This window comes from Phymastichus coffea, unplaced genomic scaffold (assembly GCF_024137745.1).
Source record: "Phymastichus coffea isolate CEN01 unplaced genomic scaffold, Cenicafe_Pcof_1.1 PCOF00045, whole genome shotgun sequence".
Classification (NCBI taxonomy): Eukaryota; Metazoa; Arthropoda; class Insecta; order Hymenoptera; family Eulophidae; genus Phymastichus; species Phymastichus coffea.
Genome location: NW_026706856.1, coordinates 148,049 through 161,819, shown reverse-complemented (window position 1 = coordinate 161,819; position 13,771 = coordinate 148,049). Strand labels below are relative to the sequence as shown.

General features: G+C 39.1%; 1 protein-coding gene across 2 annotated transcripts in view; it reads left to right on the top strand.

Moving 5' to 3' along the window:
- Positions 1 to 631: 631 nt before the first annotated feature.
- The window catches only part of LOC131664796 (uncharacterized), a 130,405-nt gene continuing 117,265 nt past the window's right edge, over positions 632 to 13,771 (top strand). Inside the window, exons 1-2 of one of the 2 annotated variants that reach the window (XM_058936170.1) lie at positions 632 to 717; positions 2,721 to 2,805. The gene's annotated coding sequence lies outside the window, so the exon portion shown is untranslated. Of the gene's footprint in view, positions 718 to 2,566; positions 2,806 to 13,771 lie in introns of those variants that run through there. The other variant, XM_058936171.1, reaches the window with a different exon arrangement.

The window sequence follows — 13,771 nt, the reverse complement described above, 5'->3', positions numbered from 1 at the left end:
ACGCAAGATGCAGTAAAAGAACAATGACTTTTAGATATTGCCGCAAAAGGCCAAAGTTATAAAATAGCGTCGAGCGGCGTCGGCAAAAAAGAAAAAAATTAATAACAGAGAGGCAGTGAAATAACAAAAGGTGTGTAGTGGCGAAACCGTTAATTCTAAGATTATAAAGCGAATCAGAGTGCAACGCAAGAAACACCGTGAAATAAGAACGAAAGAGCCAAGAGAAAGAGAGGAAAGGGGAACCGAAATAAGCGAAGAGTAAAAAGGCGAGCAAGACGCAAGTGAAAAAGAGAATAGTGAGATATAGAATGCTTATAATGTTGTTGGGTGCGAGAGAGAAAGAGAGAGAGAGGGAGAGAGAGAGAGAGAGAGAGTAGGGAGAAGCGAGCGGCTGATGTTGACGGAGAGTGAGGCGCACATACAATGACGGCAACTGCGGCGGCCACGTGGGGTCCACACGGGGCCCCGTCCACCGCGGTCGGTTTTACACAGCCGCGCGAGCGACAAAGAGGGCACACCAACTGGAGTGAGAGAGAGAACGAGAGAGAGAGAGAGAGAAGGAGAACCCGACGGCGAGCGCAAGCAAGCGGGTGCCGGCAAGCAGCAGTAGTTCAGTACCAGTTCGAGGGCCCCGGTGTTCGGGCTGTCCCTCGACTCAGCTCACTATACCATAGCGACACGTGCGTGTGCGCGAGCTATTTCTAGTGCAATATATACGTGAGTGCTTTGCTCTTTGCTCGGGATGTGCGTGCGCAAAAAGGCAGCGAATCGAGGCTGCGGTTTGACCAAATGATAAATAAGGGGGGGGGGGGAGAAAGGAGTGAAAAATTAGAACACGTATTATTAAGTGATCGGCGCCAAATGGAGGATATCGTTTCGAAAATGCTTAACATGTGCGCCGAGGCCTCGCTCGCCGACATCGATGATCGCGAAGAGAGAGAGAGAGAGAGAGAGAAATGAAACCGAAGCAGCTTTGGTCGATTGACTGGCTCTACGCTCAGCCCTGAATAAGGCCTCGGGGACCCGTCGCATACGCGCGCGCCGTTATAACCGAGGAAAAGCGTTCCAGCGAACGCGCGGATCTTCGCGCGCGGGAGCCCCCTTTTCTTTTCGATTCCATATACATGTATATGGTATTTCTGCTATCGCCGATTGTGCAGCCTCGCCGTTACACGCTCCGATTTTTCACCTGTGCGCGCGCGCGCAGCGAACGGCCCCGCGCTCACGATTTCCCTTCGAGTCGCAAGTGCAATCGTTGCATCAGACGCTGCGCGCGATCACAATCGCAATTCTCCGGCCGCCGAACGTTTCTTATACGTATCGCGAGATATTGCGCAGATCTTGCGCCTGGCTCTGATCGAGGCTGCGTCTGCGCTCGGCACGATGCATATTCGTAAGTTATTACGTGAAAACGACAGCTCGTCGAATTACGAAACGGCCTACCTTGGCGCGTCTAATTCATGCGAAAGCTCTTGAAAATCCGCCCGCGCGCGTCAACTCGACAACGCTCGTTATTCATTGACGCCGAACGCACGCCGTGTTGCGCGAGCTGCAACAGCGTGGGAGACGCGCGACGATTGCAAATGCACGAAGGAAGTTTTCGGGCGTTCGTGCGTGCGTACGACCACCGCGACGAGAAGAGGAGAGAGCGAGGACGCGAGGAAGCGAATCCGCCGCTGCTCCAGATTCCAAATCGAGCGAAAGCGAAGCCGGACCAGTTTTGTTTCTTTCTCCGCGACGCGTTTGCGTTCGGCTTGTGTTCTCCTTCGCCACTTTTGCCCCGGTACGCGCTCTCCCTTTTTGCCTGCGATCGATTTTACGACTGGCTTCGAGCAGGACAGTAGCACACGTGATTATACACGCAGCCGCGCCCGAGCGGCGTGTGTTTTATTTTATTTTCGCTTGGGGAAGTGGAGCTCTGATTCATGATTTGCGGTATAACAGTCTTCTTCGGACAACTCTCTTTGAACGATCGAAATATAGTGCAGCGCGTTTCTTTCAGTTATTTCCGTCGCATCGTTAACGTCCGCTCGAACCGCTGCCACGCAGAGTTCGTGTAGTTTACCTTTGACACATTGTCAAAAGTTTGTTCAAGTGCGTAGTCGATCGAAAGGACCTTTCACAAACAGGTTGTTCGTCTTCGATCGACACCTGTATACCGACTCTCGATTGTCAATCGAGTGAAATGCCGCGGGCTCTTATCGTGGCATGGAAATCGGTAAAGTTTAGAAAGTTTCGTAAAAGCGATTGGCTGCATCAAGGAAGCATCTTCGGAGATGATATGTGTGTCTCTCGAGAGCAAAGACGCGGGCTTGATAGTGGCTCGGCCGACTCTGATATAGCGTCGCGCACTGATTAGGACTCGAACGCGGAGTTCGAAAATGGGCCAATCCGAAAAAGAAACGGCAGAAAGATAGGAAAAGAGCCGCTCGAGCTTTCTCTGGTAGTCGTGCGAGCGGAGCATATGCAGCTCTCTATACACGGCCTTGTGCGCGCGAGCGAGCGAGCGAGCGAGCGCACCAAGCAGAAGAATGCCGCTCCTCGGTTCGTCTTCTGTCTGTCTGCTGCTTCTCTCTCTCTCTCTCTCTCTCTCTCTCTCTCTCATTCGTTCTGAACAGAACGAGAGCGCAATCTGTGCAGCACGTGTGCGCGCGCGCGCGCTCGGCTTCTCTACCACAGTGATATTTCGATAGTGAGTGTGTATACGTGCGTTTTTCCAGTGAACATACCTGCGGAGAAAGTAAGAGCCGCCGCTGCATCTTTCGGCCCGAACGACACGTGAAAGGGAAGAATCGTCGTGTATAGGTGAGTGCGAATTGTACGCGAGTTGCGTAGGTATAATACACGCTGCCTACTCATGTCCGACGAATATACGTGTTCTGTTGCGCTAATGATGCGCGCACTGCCTATCGTACAGTTCCCCTACGTACATGCCGTGCTACACCGATATTTGCTACGTTGACGTTGGTTGCGTTGTACATACCTGACCATGTGAATTTGTTGTTGGTTTGCCTCTTCTCTTGCAACGATAGTCTATCTTGTGCATGCGTATAATATCCCGATAATTGGCCGATGTCTTGTTACGTAGGGAAAATTATTGGCTATTGCCATTGTAATTATAGAGACCATAATTTCACGTTGAGTAATATTACTATTTCGCTACGTGAGCGTAGTGGAAAAACGTTGGAAGATCATCGTGAGAGACGGATAAATAATAACATATACGTTCTGGAAAAATGCGCTTTTACAAAGCAATTTTTCGTAAATGTTTGCGCAAGGTCATTAATAACGTCAGCCACGTGTTTGTCTAGCGTAACATTCAAGTGCTAATTATGATTCAGATATTATCGGTTAGAGAAACCGGTTTCCTCTCTGCCACGGCAACAAAACAATCTCTGTTTTTCTATATACGATTATATTGTTGTACGTGTCGCCGAACAAATAGCATATATGTTTTCGCTAATAAATCACGAGGCGTGTTAGCAACGATAAAACGTCAGATGAGAAATTTTAAGTAATCATCCCGTCAGACATGACCGAATATCTTAATCTTATTTAAAAATGAGCTTTTAAGAATCAAAAAAGGACGCCAAGAATCTTTTAAAACCGCGTTCCGTCTGTATATATTTTCGGATAGTTTATTGTACATCACGCAGCACTATTACGTCAAGTAAAGTATTATCTAGCATTGCTAAAAATAGATTTTAACGCTCACGTATCGAAACGATGTTTCACCATCGTTATTTAGTCGACACAAAAAACTAGACGAGTCGAAATTTGGAGGTTACATTTATGTAACCGTCGAGAGTTGCGTGGCGGTGGTTATGACGAGTCGTAAATCAATGGATCCTATCGTCGTAAATAAAAGCGATTTTTCCAATGACGGTTCGTCCGATTCGTTTGTTTGAATTTGTACATCTGAAAAAAAAAATAATGAAATAAAACGCGACATGTTATACGTGACTTTGAACAAGATAGGCCGAAGCTCGAGTCGATTAATTAAGCATGGACTCAAAGTTTAAGAGGGGTTAAACAGTGCCATTCCAAGAACGTAATACGCGTTACGTGAAAGTATATACATCGGGAACTGACGTCTTATCTCAACGAGTTAGTTGGCTATGCAAGAAAAGCATCGACAATAGCTGGAGCTGCACTTGTTACCCGCTACGTGAGCCGAGCAACGCACATGCGCACATCGGAGCTTCGAAAGGCTGTGGCCGCGCTTGGCGTATGCGTATATAGCATCGCGCTATCAGTAACGAGCATATCCGGTTCCAACTAAAGATCAAAGCCCACCCGAGGAGAGGGACTGTGTAGCCCTTCTCCTTCTCTTCTTTCTCTTCTTGTTCGTGCCCCACCCCATGTATAAACGTCTTTTCTTTCTGAATCATCAAACGCCATTTGACTTTCTCATCAGCGGGTAACGATAATCATCGCATTGACTTGTCGACGAGACTGCGGCCAGCGCTCATTTAGCCATGGGTGAAAACGTCGAGAGAGAAAAGAAAATTGGCCTATGCGCACGACCGTTAAACATTTCAGCCTGTCGGTTAATTGCAACCTGCCCATGTTACAGCAGCGGCTGGAAAAAGGGCTTTGTCTTCACGGCGCAACTTGCCGTTAGCTTAGATTCTATTTCTTTAGCGGAATCCAATTAACTTATGCTTTCGATCAAAGTTTTGCTGTCGTCTACCGCGCGCTCTTTCTAAATCGGCAACCGTTATCCACGTCCCGGAGAAAGTCCATAAGTCAAACTTGCATGATTACTTTACATTGGAGTCCACTGCTCTTCGTGCTGCAAAGAAAGCGCATTTAATTAGTATTGTAAACACGTTTTTATCATACCTTAATAGGCGCTAATTTCTAATTAAAGAGCGTAAAAAGCATGCTGTAAATCGAATGGAAAAAGAAAATTACCAGCCATTTAAGGAGAAATCGTGTAGTTTTTGCTTCAATTTTCAATCGCGTGACAATCGATTAAAAAAAAAAACTTAAAACAATTTAACTACGAAACGGTAATACGGTTTATTGTGTGCATAAAGTCAATCTTAATGTTTCGTGATGCAACCAACGGAACTCATCTCGAAAACTCGTATATATTATTGCATTAACAGAGTTACAGGATTGTTAACCTACTTATGCGCAGATAAATTTTAGCGGAACTGGCTTATCTTAAACATGGACGTGTTTCTTTTAATTTACAGAAAAAATAAAAATTCCACTTCAATCAAAGTTTTATCGCTTGTCCGGTTCTTTCGTTTTTACAAGAGAGAGGAGAGATAGAGAGAGAGAGAGAGAGAGAGAGAGAGAGAGAGAGAGGAATGTCAATAACTTGTAACTAAATAATAATTCAATTAGGTAAGATAGAAATTACATCGCAACGGCAATGCAAAAGTCAACAAGTTAGATAATCTCTGCGGTTTTATTCTACACGCGTCAAGCAGATCACCGTGGCTGCGAGGCTGTTAAAAATGCGCATTTAATTTGAGAAACATTAAAAAAGCCCGGCTTTAACTGTCTCGAAGAATTGTCTAACCGCTTGCCTCGCCCTTTTATTCCGCATACAAGCTATCCTGACTAACCAAGAAGAAGAGACCAGCGCGCTTTGTTTATTCGCCGTTGTAAAAAAAAAATAAAATAAAATAAAGGACGGGACACCGTGCTCTGCCAATGTTGCTCTTTGTGTATGTATCTTGCGATTTTTCTTTTCTGTCCAAGTTCTTTTCAACTTTACTTTCATTCATTTCGCTACTTTTCATTAGTTTTAGTCACTTCATTTCTTTGCGTACGGTCCTATTTTCATTTTGTTTATTCCATCCACTTTCGTTGCGGTTAATTTTTAATCTAAGTTGTCTGACATCAAATACCAATGAACCTTAGTCACTTTTGAATACTTTTAATAGAGTCTAATACAGCCAATAGAAGCAAGGAACCTTTCTGTCAAGTGCATTTAAATGAACATTAAGCAGGCGCTTTCAATGTATCATATTCACAGCTTTTACACTGTGCAGCTCTTAGCACAGCTTTTATATCGTCTTTATAAGTTCTTTCAGTGTAATACAGATGCCATAGCCATTTAAACCTGAGAATGAGTAGTTTAAATGAGACAAGATAAGAAAGAATTCCAAATGTACCATAAATAACATTCACTTAATTTTTTCACACATCACGGTTTAAGATTGTAGTATTGATATGCCTATTTTATTTAAATTATACTAATGCAGAACCGTTAACACTTGGCAGTGTTTTGATACTATATTTAAATTAATTTTCTCATACTGTTCAGTTGTATCAATATTATATTCAATACCTTAGTAAAGAAAAAGAAAAATAATGACTTTAAAAAATTGAATACAAAGTGCTGATGGTGATGTCAGAGAGAATAAACTTCAGAAAACGTGACGTGTTTCAAGTTGAGAACGCAAACTCGCAACCAAACTATTCAGACAAGACGGAGGAGTACTTTTACTAAAGTTTTTCGAACTTTCTTAACAAAAATTTCCGTAAGATGCACACTTTTATAAGGATTCTGTCCCAAAACTATAGCAATCCCAAATCACAAAAGGCCTAAACTACTAAATTACTCTATTTCCATTCTTGTGCATTGTTCCCTTCGTTATTCCCCTTCATACCGAATAAGAAACGAACGCGAGACAAGCTAAAAGAGGCAGAGGGAGAAACGAGCGTAATAAAAGCAAGGGAGATGCCTCGCGTTGGGTTAAAAAAAGGTATAGAGAGAGAAAGAGAGAGAGAGAGAGAGAGAGAGAGAGAGAGAGAGAGAGACAGAGAGACAGAGCGACAAGGGAGAACGAGGCACGTCATCGTGGTATACCTATATAGAATAGATAATGTATACGAACGTCACGGGAGTCACCCAGCGCAAGGACGAGACTCACGTGTTTGTTGGAGACGCCAGCAAAAAATGAGAGACCCACTGCAGAGCCCGCGATTTTGGCGTAAAAAGTAAGGAGTCTCAGTGTGGCGCCGAGTTTATTAAGCTGGAATGCGCTGTCACTGAGGAGGACAAAAAAAAAAGAAAAGCTCATCTTGAAAACTGATTGAATAGTTTGCATAATTTACGGGGATACGAAGTTCTAAAATTCTAATTGAATCCATAGAACGGCTTTTTTTTTTCAAAAGCCGAAGGAACTTTTTTGTTAGCTACGTGAAGTGTTCGGGAACTCAAATAATTTTCTTTTTAATTGAGTTTTATCAGAAAGTCAAGCAAACGGTTTAAGCGCTTTTTATCGATAGTACTCCGTGTGCTCAAGAAGATAACTTTTGAACTACATTTTTAAAAACTTTTTTATTTTATTGCACTTATATTCCAGGCCGAGAGAAGAACTGTGCGCGCGCTTGATGCATTGAAATACTTTTACGTTGACAACAAACACGCGAGAATGCTCTTATCTCGGTTATATTTACTTTTGAGAATGATATGTAAATTATTTACTTGACAATGATTATTGTTGTCGATACTATATTGCGCTGAAGAAAATTATGCTCAAGTATCGACTATCAAACAATCAGAAATTGGCCGTTCGTAACTCGAAGATAAATTCCATTTTTATTTTCCCATTGACGCGTTAAAAACTTTAAATTGAACGTTCGAACATCTGCGCAAGGAACCCTCAGAGAGCTCTCTCATTGAGTAATTGTCAAATCATGCAACGCATCTAAAATTGGATGCATAGAACAATGACTATAATATAGACGTGAAACTTGGGGAGTGAGTAGTGAAGAGGCGCAGAGAGTACAATGAATCCGTTGCGAGAGCGCGTCAATGAGCCACAATGGTTGTCGGTAACTGACCCGTCCATCCATCTACTCTCTTCTCTCTCTCTCTCTCTCTCTCTCTCTCTCTCTCTCTCTCTCTCTCTCTCTCTCTCTCTCTCTCTCTCTCTCTCTAGTGCGAATGAGCTGAAGCTATCATTTCATTAGATAGGCACGTCGATGCAGCAGAAGCAGCGGCCAGCCTCGATATATCTGGGACGTCAATCGCCGGAAATGAAAGCGCAGCTGGCATGTAGAGTGGCGATGTAGTGCGCGGCGTGCACGCATTATATGAGCTGCGAAAGAGTTGTAATGAGGTAGATCAAGAACCAGAGAAAGACTCTCTCTGTGCGCTGCATTGAGAAGGAAAAGGATATTATCCTTTCCTACTAAGGGGGTATCCCCCGTCCACCCTTGTCTGCCAGTTTGTATTTATAGCGTCCGGCAGGCTCTCGCTAGACGACGAGTGCAACGCGTGCCGGCACACTTGGCTCCACTCCAGCATCTCGGAGAAGAAGAAAAAAAAAAAAACAATGTGCTGTCGCCGGATATACGGGCACGCGAGCCTTTGTTCTTAAGCTTACACTTCGCGTAGGTAGCTTTATACTGTGTGTCCCGCCGGCGTCGCCAGCTCTCCCTCCCCCTCGACAGCATAGGTGGGCCCCCGCAAAACTGCAATTTTATACCGAAATTTCTTGAATAGCTTTGCGCCACCACCTACTCTCGAGTCTCTACTCTTTGCTTCTAAGGACGGAATGATGCCTTTCTTGGTTTTTCAAAGAAATTCTCGTATTTTTTACCGTTACTTTGCCTGAATGGAATGATAAGTCGAATACAAATGGGGTATTTATAAACATTTGTAGTAAACTTAGGCCATTGAAATTTTTGCAACGTTTACCACTTGCTATTGTGCTACGGGTGCTTGATTTGCGAAGTATTACAGGTATTGCAACCTCTATATGTTATCTAGCACACATGGCGCCCTTTTTTTATCAATTTTAAATAGGAAGAGATTCTATATTCGGTCTGAATTTTTTTGTGCACGATCGCGCGTCCGAATTCAATGGAGGTGAGTTCATCAGAAAGGGTATATTTCTGAGATAGTTGTGTCTCATTACCGACTTGATCGACGCACAACTTTGAGAGTAATTGCAAAAAGTTTTGAAATCAGTTTCCTGAAAAAAAGTTACTCTTGTTTTCAGTTTTAGCGTTATTGAAGAATATTACAATTCTAATACATTATATGAATTCAATATATGGAATTAAATTACTGTTAATATTAACAAACATTAAATTAATAATAACTAATTATACATACGGACGTAACAACAATAAATATTCACATATTGCAATTAAATAGGTGTGGTAGTGCACAATTCCAAATCGTAACCTCTTATATTGCCTCCTAATAATTACTTTTACTGCTTTTTATGGTATACAACTATTTCTTTCGTTTCTATTGTTAATTGAACTCAACTTCATTCTTAGTAGTCCTCGAAATAATTCAAGTTTCAGTTTAAATCTAAAATCGTTCCGTAATACGTACATTACAATACAAATAATTATAATACTGAATATCAACGATTCTTCAAACTGTTACCATGATAAAATTATCGAAAATTATAATCCTCTTATAAAAAAGTGATGGATGCCATGTTGAAGTATTTTATTCGTGATATGATTGACTGAGATATGGTTATGCGATATACTTACTATGCGGTAGCAAATAAACGTGTATGTGCGGCTTCAAGTTGAGATTTTACTAATACTAGAATTTATTGTCTATAATAAAGTTAAACACAATTAATAATCTTTGAGTGATTGTTCAATTGATGTTATGAAATATTTTGTCGATGAAAGACATTCTACATTTGTAAAATAATTAATAAAACAAATTTCAAAAATTTAATAATCAGAAATATAGCTCTTTATAAAAATAATTTTTAACATTTGTATTTTCTCTTCGATTATTACTACGATAAATTATAAGGAGATCCCAAGATTGCATCTGAGACATGACTACGTAATGCTATTTGTGATTAAAAACCTTTCTTTGTAGATCTATATCAGTTTTATCGAAGGTTTGACCTTGCACTTTATTTATTGTAATCGCAAAGGCTAATTTAACTGGAAACTATCTCTGTTTGAAAGTGAAAAGAAATACGTCTTCACAATATCGTTATAAGAAAAAAATTTGTCATCTCCTGCACTTTTCAAAAGTGAACAATGCCTGCTTTCTGACAATTTTCAGGACTTTAGTCAAAGAGATTACAATTAATGCAGAGAGGTATATAGCTTCTTAATTTTCACTTTCTAAGAATAATTAGTGTGAAAGAAATAACATTTTTCTCGAAATTTATTAATGAAAAAATTAATTTCTTAAATACAATATAATTTACGTACACACAAATAATTAGAATTAAAAAAAATTTTATATATTTATATTTACACGAAAATAGAAATTACAATAATTTTGATGAAACGTTTTTAAATTAGATTATATTAAGCTAGATTCAAATAGAAACATGTGCAGTGCATGAGTCAATCAGATAGCGTTTATCTTATCTTCACAACATCCGGTCATGACTTTTTTAAAAAGAAAAAAGTCAATTCTTCCTACATAAAAAAGTAATGGACTGTCAAGTGAAGTCATTTGTTCATGATCTAATTGGCTCAATGTAGACATGTGGATCACTGTTATGAGCGAATAGACACTAAATTATTACGAAGCATTTTATATCGATGTGTATCGATGTATTAATCAATTAAATGTAAAAAACAAGACAATTTGTAGGAATTAATAAAACAATTGTGACCACATTATCTCGATGTTCTAACCTTAATATACAATAAAATAATCTTCATGTAATCCAATTGCATTTATTTACAGGATATATAGTATAAATTTATTGCATATCTTTATCGTAAAGTTTAGTTTTGAATAAACATCATGAACAATAAAGAGAATTATAAATCGATATAAAATACTGCGAATTGATTACGATGCATTTGGTACCAGTAATTTATTAAAATAAATATTTTTAATTTAATTTATAAATATCGACAAAATCTTCAAATAATCACAAATGAATAGTTAAAAAACAGTTAAAATAACTCTGAAGATTGAAATCATAGACCAATATGCTAAAAAATAAAGAAAAGAAAATTGCGAGGAACGGCTGACGGTTCTATTTCTTTGAAAATTAAAAAAGGAAAATTAACGTAGTGCATTGCCCGTAATTTACAGAGCTATGCGCCTGAAAATTTGTTGTTACGTTCTTAGATTTGAAATGATTACTAAATCGGCGAGTATTAACTTGATTGGGTTTTTATTTAAGAATTATTATAATATCAACGTATGTAAACGTTTCAAAACATAGCATTGTTTTATATAGGTAATGTGTTTTGGTTTTTTTTTTCATTTGGCATTCAATCATTTGTATTTGATTTAAGCACGAAATTGAATATTACTGAATGCAAACAAGAAATGAACACGCAGAACGCGCTTGACGATACTTGTACCAGTAAACTCATGAATTATTATGTTACCTAATTTGTTTTCACAATATTAATTCGAAATATTATTTTAAATGGCATAATAATATCAACTTTAATTTTACAAACTATATTTTATAATGATATAGAAAGTAATAATTTAGAATGAAAAATAATGGTGCAATTATATCATATGAATGAGTTATAAAAAGAAACCGCTATCTTACCATTATAGACACAGACAATTGCAATGTTTAGCTTGAAAGAGTCTTAGGTCGGGTGTAATAGGCTTTAACGTACTCTTGCGTGCTGATTTAGCTGTTTAACGAGTATTCCAAGCGAGCCATGACCTTTTGTTATTCTCGACGTAGTACTGGTAGTAACACGCATTGGAAAGCTATTGATTCATGGCGATTTTCACGCTTTCTAAACTCGTTGTCTCACGAAACGCAACAACGAAAAAAGAAAAAAAAATTGTTTGTAGGTCAATATCGTTAAGCCGTGCACTTGCCAACGTGTAGTATCTCAACTGATATATTTACAACTGTTTACTATAATTAACTTTCGACTGAATTTGAACTGAATTTTTTTTCTTTTTTTTTGCATTCTAAATTTCTCTAATCTACGTTCCTTAGTTATCAAGAATAAGATATTGAATATTGAAGAATAGCTTTACTTATGGAAAAGCTAGTTGAGAAATTATTTTTACAAAAATAGCCTCAACGGAAGCAGTCTCATATAAATATTTATGCTTTGCAAAATAAACAATTAAAATATAAGATTCAATCTATCTTGCAACATTACGTTAATTATCTTAGAACACAGTAAATTTAATTAATGTCTTTAAATTAAAATGATTCTTCATTCAAAAATAAATATTGCGATCGAAAGTAATCTTTGACCAGTTTGGTAGATGGAATAAATTGAACGTTGCATAAAAAGATAAAGCGTTTATTTATTTGAACAAGTTTTGATAAACGCAAATAAATTTGTGCATATCTAATGTGTATGGAGCATCTTTGCGAAAACAGTCCTACAAAAAAAAAGTAAAAAACGATAATGGTTTGTGGTAACGAAGTAATTTCTAGTGGATAGCGCGATTTTTCTGAAATTCTAATTGGACGACTCTGAAATATAATCTTATCGACAGGCTAGTACGATAGTAATTCCGCTGGCGAGGAGCTTGCAAGCGGAATTCTCGGACGGTCAACGCCGTCTCTTAAATTTTCATAGCTTTTTAATAAAAAGATCATTCTCTCTTTTCTGCCGAACATGTTAGTTCCACGTCGTCGAGTTTACGACGCCCATGAAAGTCATCTTAAAACCCTAATCTCCCTATAAAATGAAATCTATCCACCGAGATTAAAGCTTGCTTACTTAACATACGAGCAATATATACGTGCGTGCTCGCACATACGTCTCTCTCTCTCTCTCTCTCTTGCTCTCTTTATCTTCAGAGTGCGTGGGTGCAAGGCTCTGTAATTGACGTTGTCGCTATGCCCGTTTAAACTATTAATGTACAGTCAAAAGTAGCTCAAGGCTGAATTTTTGACAAAATAGCGCCCATCCTTAAAGTTAACTATCAGAAGCTGTAATATTGTCTCAGTAGCTCTCGCGCGCCAACTTTAATAAACTAATAGTGATCTCTTCTCTCAAGTAATCCAGTTTTCGTTGAAACGTTTCTCGTGTCTCGCGTATTCTAAGCCTCATTAATGGAATTTTAGGACTAAGTCATTTAATTGCGAGATGAGATAAGTTAATGGCTTGGAAATAATTAGTCGTTGCGAGACGCGATGTGACGACTGACAAGATGGATGTTCGTGGCTTTTTGACTGTCTGCTGTAATCCCGCGGAGATCATGAGGTGAAATATGCTTTTGTTTAATTTACACAATATACCATTTCTACGATAGAAAAGTTGTGGAATTTAATTGTGTGAATCTAATTGAGTTTTACGGTTATTCTGCTAATGCAGGTATTTTTGAAATGATAGCAAAGAATATTATTTACGCAGTGGTATCATTTTAATAAATTTCTCGAATATCGTGCTCAACAAGTTTGAAAGATTTGAAATCCTATTTGAATGTAATTTTAGACCCTTATCGATCGAACCACATTATAACTCTCCCAAGTCAATTACGTTGGGATTTCGACAATCTGAAACTACCATTGATTCGCGAAGCTTGCTTTGATTTTCCAGAAAACCTTATCTATATGCATTTTCAATTTCAGTAATTCGAGCTTTGCAACGTTTCTTGTGGAGCTATGAGATTGGTTTTCCACATTGGACTTCCTACAGCAGAAAGTACTCTTTTTATCATATTCGTAGTATCCTAGCGGGGGAGTTCACTAAAGGTTTAAAAATAGCTCTCCAAAAGATCATAATTACTTTCCAATAATCCCAGGCATCTGTCGCTTTTGGAACTTGATGCATTGTTACGAATCTTAAAAGTGGAAGGCGTCTACGAAAATAGCTGCTGGAGTATGAGCTTTCAGTCCGAGAC